Raw genomic sequence first — 14,509 nt, forward strand, 5'->3', positions numbered from 1 at the left:
ACAGAGAGAGGCCGGGGATGGGGCTGGAGAGGTGTCAACTTGGAACTAACTTAGGCCTGAAATGCCCTTCCAGGAGGCATTGAAAATGTTAGACACTGAAGTCACTAAATAAGGTCCCTGGGCTCCAGAGGGGGTCTGAGTTTTGCTGGGCTTTGGGACCTGGCAGAGAGCTTTCATATTGATAAATTGGGATGATGTTCTCCTCCAGGGCTTCCTGCAAGGCTGAGATCATCCTTGTTCCACTCCAAAAAGCAGTCAGAGGGGCGCCTGGGTGGTTCAGTCGGTAAAGTGTCCAACTTCCGCTCAGGTCATGATCTCGAAGTCTGTGACTTTGAGCCCTGCATCGGGCTCTGTCTGACAGCTCAGAGCCTGGAGCCTGTTCTGGATCCTGTGCCTCCCTCTCTCTCTGCCTCTCCCCCACTCACGCTGTGTCTCTCTCCCTCAAAAAAATAAACATTTAAAAAAAAATTTTTTTTTAATTAAAAAAAAAACAGCTAGAAAAAGGATTGACCAAGTGCATCAATCAGCCAGGGTACACTTTCAGCAAGACAGTGACCAAAAAAAAAAAAAAAAAAAAAAAAAAAAAATGGCTAGAGCAAAGAGTGGAGTTTACTGGTTCCTCTAACTAACTGCAAATTCCATAAATAGCTTCAGGCATGGCTGGATCTTGGTGCTCAGCACTAAGAACTCCTACCGGTCTCTCAGCTTCAACTTCCTGAGTTCATTTTGGTTTCATAGCAGCATGCTGGCTGTCAGCAGCTTCAGGCTTCTCCTATCTGCTTAGCAATGCCTGTAGAAATGGTGTGTCTGTCCCCTAACAGCTACAGGGGGGAAAACATTCGATTCAAAATAATGCAAGGGGCACCTGGGTGGCTCGGTCGGTTAAGCGTCCGACTTTGGCTCAGGTCACGATCTCACGGTCCGTGAGTTCAAGCCCCGCGTCGGGCTCTGTGCTGACAGCTCGGAGCCTGGAGCCTGTTTCAGATTCTGTGTCTCCCTCTCTCTCTGACCCTCCCCCATTCATGCTCTGTCTCAAAAATAAACGTTAAAAATAATAGTAATAATAATAATGCAAAATTGATTCAGAACCAGAACCAGTCCATCAGTCTGGATACCAGCCATTAACGAACAGGCGTGGCCACCCTCCCAACACAAATTGAATCCGTGGCCAGGGGTGTATGGCACCCTCATTGGCCGCACCTGGCTCACGGTTCAGCCAGTGTAACTGAGGGTGAAGTCAGATCCACCCAAACTTTATGGGTCGAGGGTGGAAGAAAAGGATGGTTTCCCAAAGGAAAACCAAAGTGCTTTTACCAGAAGAAGGAGAGACAGAGGCTAAGCAGAAAAAACAACCACTGTCTGTATTAGGCATGCTGCCTCTTACTATGCCTGCTACAAACAGGCCAAAAGTGATGTAATAGCTTTTCAGACAATTTCCCCACTCTGTTGTCACTCTCATCCACTCCCTTGTCCGATGGCTATTTACAGAGCACCTGTTCACCCATGGGTGAGGCTTTGGAGATTCCAATATGATAAAAAGAGATCCCTGGGAAGGGTTCACAGTGGGGAGCAGGCACATATACGATAATTAGAAGAAAACATTAGGATGCTAAGACAGGCGTGAACAGTGTTATGTTGTCACTTGGCGGGAGGGACCGCTGGCTGTACCCGAGAGGGGAGGCCTCAGGGAGCAAATGTCCCTGTGCATTGCTAAGGCTGATACGGCTACAGCCCTTGAAGTTGCCCTATCTTTGGCCACAAGTTATGGGCAGAAGCAGATGCAGACATAAAATCGCTGGCCTCAGCTCCTGGATCAGCAAATTATCTCTGGCCTACACCAAGACAGCTGCATTCAGCAAAACAGCATTATGCATGTATCTTGATATGTAACCCTAGATCCAGGCTTCTAAATATAAGAGACAGTTTTGGGCCACTGATTACAAAAAAAAAAAAATTATTCTAAGACAGCATCCACCTTCATTGCTTACTACCAATCCTTAAAAAATACTCGTGGATGTTGACTATTTGAGCCTGGAGAGTTACCTTATGAAAACAGGCCCCTGAACCCACATACTTTGAATTCCAGTTTTGACGCACGCAAAAAAAGAGGCCTAAAGACTAGTCAAGCGTCACCCATCATTTCTGGAGAAGTCCCAGAGAGAAGGAATTCCCTTTCCAATACGGATCTGTTTGTTTATTATTTCTTCCAATAGAGATTTATTTATCGGATGTCAGAAGAAAGAAGTACAGGGTTGCCTTTGTGCATTTTTGTGGGTCGGGCATCTGCGTCTCCCCTGCATTCCTGGTTCCAAACCTCAGGTGAGCGGCCAGGTCAAATCTGTGATGGTCACAACCTCCATCCCTCTTCCGGTCTGAGTGCACAGCTCACCGTCAGACACTGGCTCAGTGAGGTGTCCTGCCATTTAATTTTCCGAAGCTGTCTGCTCCTGGCACTGCCACGAGGTGTCGATCCTGCCGGGTGACACGGAATCCCACGCACGAGGACTGGTTGTACTTCAGAGTGAATATATTGACAGGGGCCCAGGAAAGGCCAAATCCTGCCTCTGTGGAGGTAACAAGGGGCTTGAGGACCAGCACAACACAGGGCCTAACGCAGATCTCAACACCTAGTGGGCAAGGTGAATAAATATTTCTCGAGCCACTACCAAAGCTCATCTAAACGATTACAATAGTCTTCTGATGGGTCTCCCTGGTGTATTGGTTGCTGATTGGTCCTGTAACAAATACTACAAGCTTAGTAACTGGAAAACAACCCACATTTATTGCCTTACCATTTGGGAGGTCAGAAGTCTGAAACAGGTCTCACTGAGCCAAAATCAAGATTCCAGGAGGGTTGTATTCCTTCCTGCAGCTTCCCAGGGAGAATCCATTTCCTTGCCTTCTCCACCTTGTAGATGATACCCACATTCCTCGGCTCCTGGCCTCCTTTCACCTTCAAAGTCAGCAATCACCACTGGGTCTACTTCACATGGCATCTTTCCCGTTGTGACTCCTCTGACTTCCTCTTCTCCATTTAAGGACCCTTGTGATTACACTGGGCCGACCCAAGTAATCCAGGCTAATCTTATTTTAAAAGCAGCTGATTAGCATCCTTAATTCCCCTTGCTGTGTATCCTAACAAACTCACAGGTTCCAGAGATTAATCCGGGGACATTTTGGGGTTATCATTTTTTTTCCCACCACACCCTGTTTTCACATTGATCCCCGTCCAGCACTCACAGCAGCCTGGGGTGATCTGGAAACCTGAATTAAACAGAACTACGTCATTCCTCTGCTGAAACCCAACCCACACAACCAATGGCCTCCCAACGCAACTAAAACTCAAACTTTTAACATGTAACCCTACGTGATCAGACCTTTTTCCCTTTCAGATCTCATCTCCTACCACTTACCCTCCCTCCCTCTGCTGCAGCCCCACACTGGCCTTCTTGCTACTCTCCAAACATGCCAAGATCATTCCTGCCTCGGGGCCTTTGTATGTGCTGTTTGCTCTGTCCATAACACTGATTCCCGGATTTTCTTTTCCTCTTCCTCCAAGTCTCGGCTTCTTGGAGAGGGCTGACCTAACCCCCTCCAAGGCAGCCTACAGTCTTCTATTTGCACTATCACACAATCCCCAGGGCGTTACTTCAAGGTCTATCACAATGGAGTTGGATACAGTAATCAACTATATAATTATCATTGAATATTTGTCTTTCCCGGCAGACTATCAGCCCCTATGAAAGCAGGAACGCTGTTCATCTTTTTCACCCCTGCTTTCACGGTGCCTGGCATATACAAGGTTTTTGGTAAGAAGGAATAAATAATGAAAGAGAATAGAGGGTGTGGAAGGAAGGAAGGAAGGAAGGAAGGAAGGAAGGAAGGAAGGGCAAAAGAAAAGAGAAGGGGAAGAAAATAGCTGGAAAACTTAAGGAACTAAGAAGAGATTTCAGCAGATCCTTAGTGCTGGGAGGCACAGTTTGGAGTTAAAGTTCCACCAGATTAGAGAAGCCTGGGAACCCCTCAGTCTTTCGTTGAAACTCAAGAGGAGTCACACATTAGTGGTAAAGATCACATCAAAGGACTGAAGTCTGGAACACACAAAACCAAAACAGACCCACCCAAAAGAAGTCTAAAATCATGCCTCCATTGGATAAAGAAGAGTCATCAGTAATTTCACTGTCAGATAAATCAAAATCAAAACCCAATACTTTTCTGAGGCAGATACCAGAACCCCAGTTCTCTGCAATATATCATACGCAACGTGCGGCATGAAATTTAAAAATTACTGAACATGTGAAGCAGCAGAAAAGCATTATCATCAAGAGAAGAAACAGTGATAGAAACAGACCCAAAGATACTGCAGATGTTGAAATAAGTAGTCAAATGCATTAAAATAAAGGCAATAAAAAAGCGAAAGGATCTAGAAGAAAAGGTTAATATAATGAGTAAAGAGATGGAGAATTTCAGGAGAGATATGGAAAGTAAGAAAAACTAGAAATCCTAGATCAGAAAATTACAAATTCTGAAACAAAATTTGAAAATTTTGAAAATTCTGAAACAAAATGTTTGTATGATGTTAACAGTATATTGGACAACACAGAAGAAAAGATCAGTGAACTTGAGGACAGGTCAATAAAAATTATTCAAACTGAAGCACAGCAAAAATAAAGCTTCAGCAACTTATAGAAGAATATCAAGCATCCTACCATAAATGTAACTTGATTCCCAAAAGAGGAGGAGAGAAAGAGACAATGGAGCGGTAAAAAAATTTTTTAAAGAAATACTGACTTGGGACACCTGTGTGGCTCAGTTAGCTGAGCGCCCAACTCTTGATTTTGGCTCAGATCATGATCCCAGGGTGGTGGATCCAGCTCCGTGTCAGGCTGTGCACTGAGCATGGAACCTGCTTAAGATTCTCTCTCCTTCTCCCTCTTCCCCTCTCCCCAGCTTGTGCTCTCTCACTCTCTAAAATTAAAAAAAAAAAAAAAAAAAAATACTGACTTAAAATTTTCCAAATGTTATTAAAAATATCAGCCCACATGTTAAAGAAGCTCAAAAAAAACCCTTAACTGGAAATATTCAAGGAAAACCAAATTGCTGGAAACCAAAGTTAAAGAAAATAAATAAAAAACCAGGGGGGTGGGGGGAGGGGTGAATCGATTACATACACAGAAACAATAGTGAAAATAATTGACTTCTCATCAGAAACAATGGGATACAGGATACATTGGAATGACAACTATAAAATAAACAACTGTTGGGGCACCTGGGTGGCTCTGTCGGTTGAGCCACCGACTTCAGCTCAGGTCATGATCTCACAGTCCGTGAGTTCGAGCCCCACATCGGGCTCTGTGCTGATGAGCCCCGCATCGGGCTCAGATCCTGGAGCTGCTTCTGATTCTGTGTCTCCCTCTCTCTCTGTTCCTCCTGATCACACTCTCTTTCTCTCTGCCCCTCCCATGCCCATGCTCTCTTTCTCTCTCCCCAAAATAAATAAATATTAAAAAATAATAACAATAAATAAACAACTGTCAAACTCCAAGTGAAAATATCCTTTAAATAGAAAATGAAATAAAGACATTTTCAGCCAAACCAAACAAAGCTTAGAGAGTTGGTTTCCAGCAGAAATGAACCACAAGAAATGCTAAAGGAATTTCCTTTAGCATGAAGGTAGGGAAAACCAGATGGAAATCAGTACCTATGGGGAAAAAAAAAGTTCTGGAAATGTAAAATGTGTGAATAAATAGAAAAGACCATAATCTTCACCAGAATCTCAACATGACTTTTTGCAGAAACCAATCAGCTGAGTCTAAAATTTAGATGCCATAGCAAAAGACCTAGAGTAGCTGAAACAATTTGGAAAAAAAAGAGCAAAGTTGTAGGACTCATACTGCCTGATTTCATGACTTACTATAAAGCTACAGTTATCAAGAAGGTGTGATATTGGTGAGATAAGACAGACATGGAGATGAATGGAATAAGGAACATGTAGGGTCAATGGATTTTTGACAAAAGTGCAAACGCTGGGGTGCCTGGGTGGCTCAGTCAGTTAAGCGTCTAACTCTTGATTTTGGCTCAAGTCATGATCCACAGTTTGTGAGTTCAAGCCCTGCATCAGGGATTCTCTGTCTCTCTCTCCCTCCCTCTCTTTGCCCCTCCCCTCCCAAAATAAAAAAAAAATAAACTTTAAAAACAATGCAAAAGCAATTCAATGGGGAGAAAATAATGTTTTCAACATATGATGGCGGAACAGTCTGACCTCCATATGCCAAAAAAATGAACCTCAACCCATACCTCACATGGTAATATAAACTGACTCAAAATAGGTCATAGATCTAAACACAAACCCTGAGGGGCACCTGGGTGGCTCAGTTGGTTAAGCGTCTGACTTCAGCTCAGGTCATGATCTCTCAGTTCGTAGGTTCAAGCCCCACATTGGGCTCTGTGCTGACGGCTCAGCCTGCTTCGGATTCTGGGTCTCCCTCTCTCTCTGTTCCTCCCCTGATCACACACACACACACTCTCTCTCTCTCTCAAAAATAAAGATGAAAAAAAATTTTTTTAATAAAAACATAAAAAAACATAAAACCTGAAATGATAAAACTTCTGAAGAAAATATAGGAGAATATAGAGTAACTAGAACCTTTGAACACTGCTGGTGGAAATATAAACTGGCGCAGCCATAATGAAAACAGTACGGCAGCTCCTCCAAAAAATAAAAACAGAATTACCATATGACTCAGCAATTCCACTTGGGGGTATATACCAAAAAGAACTGGAAGGGGACTCAAAGAGGTATTTGCACTCTGATGTTCATAGCAGCAATACTCATACGAGCCACAATGTGGAAGCAACTCAGGTCGATGGGCGAATGAACATACAAGCGTGGTGTATACACATAATAGGATACTATTCAGCCTTAAACAAAAAGGAAATTCTGAGCCAACTTACAACATGAATGCACCATGAAGACGCTATGCTAAGTGAAATAAGGCAGTCACTAAAGGACAAATGATGTGATTCACTTATAGGAAGTAGTCAAATTCAGAGGCAGAAAATAGAACAATAGTTGCCAGGGGCTGGGGGGAAAGAGGGAGTAGGAAGTTATGGTTTTAATAAGTATAAAGTTTCAGTTTTGCAAGAGAAAAGAGCTCTGGAGATTAAGTGGTGGTGACAATTTTGCAACAATGCGAATGCACTAATGCCACCGAACTGTACCCTTAAAAATGATTAAAATGGTTCTTACACCATCCACAAAAATAAACTCAAAATGGATGAAAGACCTAAATGTAAGACAGGAGGCCATCAAAATCCTAGAGGAGAAAGCAGGCAAAAACCTCTCTGACCTCAGCCACAGCAACTTCTTACTCAACATGTCTCTGGAGGCAAGGGAAACAAAAGCGAAAATGAATTACTGGGATCTCAGCAAGATAAAAAAGCTTCTGCACAGCGAAGGAAACAATCGGCAAAACTAAAAGGCAACCAACAGAATGGAAGAAGATATTTGCAAAGGGCTAGTATCCAAAATCTATAAAGAACTTATCAAACTCAGCACTCAAAAAACAAATAATCCAGTGAAGAAATGGGCAAAAGACATGAATAGACACTTCTCCAAAGAAGACATCCAGATGTCTAACAGACATATGAAAAGATGCTCAACATCACTCATCATCAGGCAAATACAAATTAAAACCACAATGAGATACCACCTCGCACAGTCAGAACGGCTAAAATTAATTCAGGCAACAACAGATGTTGGCGAGGATGCAAAGAAAGAGGATGTCTTTTGCACTGCTGGTGGGAATGCAAACTGGTGCAGCCACTCTGGAAAACAGTATGGAGGTTCCTCAAAAAATTAAAAATAGAACTACCCTATGACCCAGCAATTGCACTACTAGGTATTTATCCACGGGATACAGGTGTGCTGTTTCAAAGGGACACATGCACCCCCATGTTTATAGCAGCTCTATTGACAATAGCCAAAGTATGGAAAGAGCCCAAATAGCCATCGATGGATGAATGGATAAAGATGTGGTATATATGTACAATGGAGTATTACTCAGCAATCAAAAAGAATGAAATCTTGCCATTTGCAACAACATGGATGGAACTAGAGGGTATTGTGCTAAGTGAAATTAGTCAGAGAAAGACAAATATCATATGACTTCACTCATATGTGGAATTTAAGATACAAAACAGATGAACATAAGGGAAGGGAAGCAAAATAATATAAAAACAGGGAGCGGGACAAAACATAAGAGACTCTTAAATACAGAGAACAAACTGAGGGTTGCCGGAGGGGTTGTGGGTGGGGGAATAGGCTAAATGGGCAAGAGGCATTAAGGAAGACACTTGTTGGGATGAGCACTGGGTGTTATACAAGGGGATGAATCACTGGAATCTACTCCTGAAATCATTATTGCACTATATGCTAACTTGTATGTAAATTAAAAATTAATTAATTATTTTTTTTTAAGTTAAAAACAGAGGGGCGCCTGGGTGGCTCAGTCGGTTAAGTGTCCAACTTCGGCTCAGGTCATGATTTCACCGTTTGTGAGTTCAGGCCCCGCATCAGGCTCTGTGCTGACGGCTCAGAGCCTGGAGCCTGCTTCGGATTCTGTGTCTCCCTCTCTCTCTCTCTGCCCCTTCCCCGCTTGTGCTCTCTCTGTCTCTCTCTCTCTCTCAAAAATAAATAAACATTAAAAGTTAAAAACATAATTATCATATGATCCAACAATTGCACTACTGGGTATTTACCCACGGAAAGTAGAAACAGTAATTTGAAAAGATATATGCATTCCTCTGCTAATTGCAGAATTATTTACAATAGCCAAGATATGGAAATAACCCAAGTGTGCCTTGATAGATGAATTAATAAAGAAGTTATGGTATATGTAAGTTATAATTCTAAGTGAAATATGTCAAAGACAGACAAATGCTGTATGATTTCACTCACATGTGGAATTTAAGAAGCAAAAGAACCAATAAAGTGAGAAGTACAAAAATTATTTTAAATGATTAAGATGGTAAATTTTATTTTATTTATATGTATTCATCATGTTTTTCATTTTCTTTTTTTAAGTTAATTTATTTATTTATTTAGTAATCTCTACACCCACCATGGGCTCAAACTCACAACCCCGAGATCAAGTCACATGCTCTACCTACTGAGCCAGTCAGGTGCCCCATGTTCTTTATTTTCTATACTTTATGATGTTTTGACATCTTGGGCCCTCAGTGACTGGGAAGAGACTGCACCTCCCAAGATTAACTGATTTCTACTGCTGGTAAATGACTTGCCTGGAATCTGCAATGCAACCAATCCACAGCCCATACTCTGAAGCACATTCTCCATCTGGCTTTTACACTCCAGCAGGCAAAATCTCTCTGCCCTAATTACCCCAGGGCCCAGACAACCAGGGACCATCCTTATAGCCCAGGGCCCAACAAAACCACAAGAAGGGCTTTTTGCACATGCTCTCCCCTCACCCTCTCTACCTGCGGCCAGCCTGACTGGCGTGGCATATCCCCTCCTCTTGGGAACTGAGACTCATAAACTATCTTTTCAATGGCCATCATCTCCTGATCTGTTGACCTAACCATACATGAATAAGTCCAAAATCCTGGGTACGTTTTATAGCAGCATATTGTATATTTTTGTGTATTTTATTGATTTATTTAACTTACCTATTTGCATATTATTGTATATTTTTTAAAAATAAGTAATTGTTAAGAGTATTGAGGAAGATTGACATATCAATTATGACATATCTATCCTACCTTAGTTTGGTATGGTAGCTAGGGGTGAAGATAGAAGAGACCAGTTTCCTGCATCTAAATCCTGGCTCTACCACTTACAAGCTCTGTGAGGTTGGGCAAATTACTTATCCACTGTGCCTCAGTTTTTTCGTCTGTAAAGTGGGGGTAATGATAGAATGCACCTCTTATGGCTTTGTGAGGGTTCAATGGATTCAAACAAGGGCAGTACCAGGTATACAGTAAGCACTCTATAAATGTTAACTATTATTGTTATAGACTCTGCAGCCATTTAAAAAATGAGGGAGATCTGTATGTGCTGACATGGAAAAAGACACTAAGGGGGAAAAAGTCCCCACTGTGTCAATTTTTTTTTAAAAGGAAAGTGATATAAGCAAATACTTCTTCCGGAAAAGGTTATATAGTTATAACAAAATATGCCCCCCAAAAGCATACTAGAAACTCTCAACAGGTTATTTTGAGGAGAAGGAAATAGAGCTCTAGTAGAAGGTATGAGGGGAACTTTTGTATTTTATTCAGTATCTCCTATATTACTTGATGTTTTTACCATGTTCGTTCATACTTAAAAATAGACATTCAACTTTTTGGAAGACCATGGGAATATTTCTCAATGTTCTTCATTGCCACCTAGGGGGTTCTGGAGGTATTGCCTGCCATCATCATGGTCATTTGTTTAAACTTAACTATTTTAATAAGTGATACCACCTTCTGAATTTAGTATCTTACACCAAGCAATTCATAGCCTCCAACTTCCGCTAATGAGTTTTGCAACAATAACGAACACAGATCCATATTTATAAAAGTCAATAGATGCTAAAAAAAAAACAAAAACAAAACAAAAAGAAAAACAGACAAAAAAAAACCCCACCTTGTTTGATCTACTTCACTGAAAGATTCTGGCTTCATGTTATAATCTTGATCGGCCTGAACCACCGGCCCCACCCAAATGATCTCACCCTGCACCCAGTTATCTGTCCATAACGCCTAAATTTCTACATCAACATGGTTGCCTGACTTTGAATATTGGTTCCATGACTTCCTATCTGTGTGACCTTGAGCAAGTCACTTCACCTCTTGGCTTCAGTTTCTTCTGTAAAATACAAATGATAATAACAATAGTCCCTTAAAGGATTCTTGGGAGCATTATGAGTTGATATATCAAGCACAATGCCACTCACATAATAGAGTTTGATAAACAATTTTCACTGGTAACACCTACAGTCTTCAAATTTCAACGTGACGCTTCTGCCAGGAAGCCTTCCCTGATTGGCTCACATTCCCCTCACAGATCACATTTCTCCTATGTAGCATTTGTCACAGATGACTGTTGAATGATTGTATGATAAATGTCCATCTTCTATAAGAGGATCACAAGCCCTATTAGCACAGAGCCTGGGTCTGGTTTTACCCACCATTCTCTATCCCCAGCATCTACCACAGGGCCTGGCAGATAGTTTGTGCCACACACAATTATTGATAAAGAAATGGACTAATGAGGTTAGAAAGCTGAAGGCCTCTAAAATATTAAACGTTAACTAGAACAGATGTCACAGACTGGTTAGGTTCCGACAGGCTGCACAGGAGGCCTGGACTGGAAGGGTCATCCAAGGATAAACAAGACAACTCTCACCTTTGTCCTAGGACTTGCCCTGTTTTTTCAGTCGAGGTGAAATTCATATAACATATATAATTAATCATTTTAAAGTGTACAATTCAGTGGTATTTAGTGCAGTCACAGTGTCCTGTAACCACCAACTATATTAAGTCCTGAAACATTTTCATCACGCCAAAAGAAAACCCAATAACCATTAAGCAGACACTCCCCATTCCCTCTTAGCCCAGCCCCTGGCAACCACCAATCTGCTTTCCATTTTTATGGATTTACCTATTACGGATATTTCTTATGACGGAATCCTACATACACGTGGCCTTTCGCGGCTGACGTCTTCCACTTAGCATAATGTTTTCAAGGTTCATCCACTGTTAACAGTGTGTCTACAACTGACCGCTCTACAACTGACCGCCTTGTTAACAGCAAAAGCCTCAAGGCATTTATTTACAACCGCCCCGCCTCCCCCCCCCCCCCCCCTTAGTCTACGTCTACCAAATCCAAAGCGACTCTCACAGAGACTGAGCTTGCTGCCCTCTGAGTCCCGAGGAAGGCCCACCAAGGCCCTCAGCAGCTCCGGGCCACGACCCCAGGGCTGGAGCCCTCTAGCCAGCAGGCGGAAGGCTGGGCTGAAGCCCAGAGGGCAGGGATGGCCCTGCGGAGGCAGCCCTGCGCCCTCGGCGGCCCCTTCTCCTGGCGCGGAAGTCAGGCACTGCACCAGACACGGTCCCAACCCCACGGCCTCGCAAGGCCAAGCACTCACGTGTCGCCGCAGCTCCCGGACGCTCATCAACTGGTGCTGCACCTCCAGGTAGATGGGGCAGCTGTACGGCGCCTGCGGGCCCACCAGGGCGCGAGGGAAGGGGGAGCCGGCCAACCCGGCTTTCCCGGCCTAACCCGTCGCCCCAGTCCCAGCCCGCCTATTGGTGGATTAAAAAAAAACGTAGGTCGAAAGTTATACCCGGATTTTCACCTGGGAGGGGTAGGGGGCGGGGCTCCTAACCCCAGTGGTTCAAGGGTCAATTGTACTTCTCCTTTTTAGGCCTGGGTAATATTCCATTGTGTGGAATATTCCAGTTTATCCACTCATACCTTGATGGACATTTGCATTACTTTCACCTTTTGGCTGTTGTGAAGGGTGCTCTCCAATCCTGTTTTTGTTTTTTCTTTAAGCCTGCATGGTATGTCAGATCATGAAGACTGAAATAGCAGTGTCCTGTCAGCCACGAACTTGTATAATTCAGCAAGCCATTTTGCCTCCTCTGCTGTAACCCAAGAGGTTCAACCAGGATTTTTGTGCAAGTAATTTATTTGGAAGGTGATTCCGAGTGCTTATTTAGGAGATGATCCTAAGAAGTGACAAAGGAAAGAGAGGAAGGAAGCCAACAAATTTAGTGTACCTTTATGATCAAGTTAACTGTGTTGGGCATAAATTGGTTCAGTTCCACTGGGGACCTCTGTAGTGGACACAGTATGGAACATATCTTAGAAATGTTCCACCCACTGGCCAAGGAGCTGCAATATCTATCCACTAACTACTGTCTGTCACTGCTGAGGACTGCTCACAAACTATCCACTGTGTGGCCCCTCTGGTCTCCCCCATGTGCATGCCAAGAATGCTCTAGAAGGCCCTCAGATAGAGTCACATGTGCTTACAGTAGGAAACTTTGGGCATACACAGAAGGATGCACGGAGATTGCAGATGGGATGCAGGGGTCATCAACAAGGCATGTTAGAGGGCTTATCAAACTCATCCTCAGATCCCTAGGAGCTCACGTTTTAATGAGACAAATACAGATTTCTTTTTATTTTTTTCACCTTAGTTGAATCTACGCATGAAAACTGCTTTAGTTTGTCAGTCATCTTCTTGGGAAAGGGAAGAGGTATACATCCTTTTCTCCTCCATTCCTTCAAAACTTCTTGATTGAGAGTAGATTTGGAGTGAACTTTGTTAAGACAGATGTGTTACCGGGGTGACTGGGTGGCTGGGTTAAGGGGCCGACTTCAGCTCAGGTCATGATCTCGCCGTTTGTGGGTTTGAGCCCTGTGTCAGGCTCTGTGCTGACAGCTCAGAGACTGGAGCCTGTTTCAGATTCTGTCTGTCTGTCTGTCTCTCTCTCTCTGCCCCTCCCTCTCTCTCTACCTCTCCCCTACTCGTGCTCTGTCTCTCTCTCTCTCTCTCTCTCTCTCTCTCAAAAAATGAATAAACATTTAAAAAAAAACAGATGTGATACCTTGAGCTGGGCACTTCTCACCTCGAGGTCTCAGTTTACTCTGTAAGGGAAGCTATTTCTTTAAAAATATTTTTTTTTTTTAATTTTTTTTTTCAACGTTTATTTATTTTTGGGACAGAGAGAGACAGAGCATGAACGGGGGAGGGCCAGAGAGAGGGAGACACAGAATCGGAAACAGGCTCCAGGCTCTGAGCCACCAGCCCAGAGCCTGACGCGGGGCTCGAACTCACGGACCGTGAGATCGTGACCTGGCTGAAGTCGGACGCTTAACCGACTGCGCCACCCAGGCGCCCCTAAAAATATTTTTTTATTGAAAATAAAACAAAGATACAGGAAACCACACAAAAGTGTGGTTTAGTGAATTATTATAAGGCAAATGCTTTAATAACCACTACCCAGGTCAAGAAATAGAATTTTGCCAGATATATCACAAGTCACAAAATGAGACTGCCAATTAACGTCTCTTCCCTGGAAGTCTACACTTATGAAATTTACAATTCTGTATTTTTATAATCAGTTGATTTCTAAAATTCAGCCCTACCCCTAAATTCTATGATATTATAAAATGTATATCAATCATTATGTGAATAAGATAACATTACTCCCATGCCCAAACCCTCCCATGAATTCTCACTGACTTTGAATAAAATCCAGAAAGTTCCACTGTGACTACCAAGCCCCAAAAGGATCAAGCCTTTCCTCCTGCTTTCCAATACACTCCCAAATCACCTCTATGTTTCTGCGGCATGAAAAACTCATACCCACCTCAGGGCCTTTGCACTTGCATTGTCCCTCTGCCTGAAACACTCCTCCCAAACTATTTTCTCATCTGACTCTTTCTTGTCAGTAAGGTCTCAGCTCAACTGTGACGTCCTCAGGGAGGTCC

This window comes from Leopardus geoffroyi, chromosome D3, assembly GCF_018350155.1.
Source record: "Leopardus geoffroyi isolate Oge1 chromosome D3, O.geoffroyi_Oge1_pat1.0, whole genome shotgun sequence".
NCBI lineage: Eukaryota > Metazoa > Chordata > Mammalia > Carnivora > Felidae > Leopardus > Leopardus geoffroyi.